We start from the raw sequence: 1,358 nt of genomic DNA, 5'->3' as shown, positions 1-1,358 counted from the left end.
CTCACTATTGCTACATACCCATATGCATGTGTGTAGTTCATACATAATATGCATATATATATTTATATATATATAGGTATATATAAATACGCATGCGTATATACACATACTATTATACGTATATTTATATATTACCAGAGAGAAACTTGAGAGAGGCCGTACTTTTTTCCTGTTACCATCAAAATCGTCCATACACTACCGCCAGTATATCCATTTTTAGTTTGGGAACTATGTGACTACATACATTTTCTGACACTATCGATAAAATCGTATCGTCGAAAGTAGATGTGGTTCGTTTCTATACTAAATCCTCAGGATAGAAGCGTGCCGACCATTTATAAGAAGAATAGTTTAATTTGAACAAAAAAAATTTAATTTCGCATCTTTTACATATGTAAATAAAAGTTGTTAAATTTTAATAAACAAAATTGAAAATTGAAACAAGTTAATTTAGTGAATTTTGTCTTGTGCGTGTGTAATATTTATCTTATAATATCTTTTAAAATTACAAAGTTATGGGTCCGTATTTAGAACGCTCTTAGCGATGTTAGCGCGCTAACATGCTATAATTTACGTTACGCATACTATAGAATTTTAGAGATAAAAGCGCGTTCTAAACACGGGCTATGATATTTGTATGCAAATTTGTAATACAGTTAAGCGGTCTGTTTTTGATTGCTGCACTTTCTAAACTGGTATACACAGTGCAGTAAGTTAAAGTGAAACAAATATATTTGTTCCACTTCAACTTATTTCTACAGTATAACTATGGGTGCTTTCCAATTGCCTAACATATCTCAACACAGGGATACACAGGGATACACAAAGTATATCATTGTGCATATCACAATTCAATTGGAACAAAATGTGTACACTGTGCATGATTGAGATCTGTTTCGGATAGAGTTAGATTAAATGTAGTTTTTTCTGCCTGTATTAAATAAAAAAAAGTAAAAGTGCCGATCATTCAACGTTTTCAAACCTCATTTATAGCCGTCGCAGATTTTAGTAACATGTAATTGTCACTAGAAAACACAAGCTTACACAGCCTTCGACTGAGTACAGGGAATCGATTCTGTATCTTGAAACGAGGTGAAAATTACAAATGTGAACGAATTTACTAGAATACTAATAATTTAATTGGTCAACACCTAGTAAATTTGCTCACTTCTGTAATTTCACCTTGCTTTAAGATACAGTATTGATTTTCAGAATTGTTTCCCAGGGAACTTTATCCCTAGGAAAAGTGAAAAGTAAAAATTTTTTGAAATTAATGGAGAAATTTTTCACTTTTTCACTTTCTATCCTAGGGATAAAGTTTCATGATTGATACCCAGATGTTTAGCTGTGTAGATTGT

The sequence above is a fragment of the Trachymyrmex septentrionalis genome, unplaced genomic scaffold, assembly GCF_001594115.1.
Source record: "Trachymyrmex septentrionalis isolate Tsep2-gDNA-1 unplaced genomic scaffold, Tsep1.0 scaffold137, whole genome shotgun sequence".
Taxonomy (NCBI): domain Eukaryota; kingdom Metazoa; phylum Arthropoda; class Insecta; order Hymenoptera; family Formicidae; genus Trachymyrmex; species Trachymyrmex septentrionalis.
The sequence above is the reverse complement of the archived record's forward strand: the minus strand, read 5'-3'. Positions refer to the sequence as shown.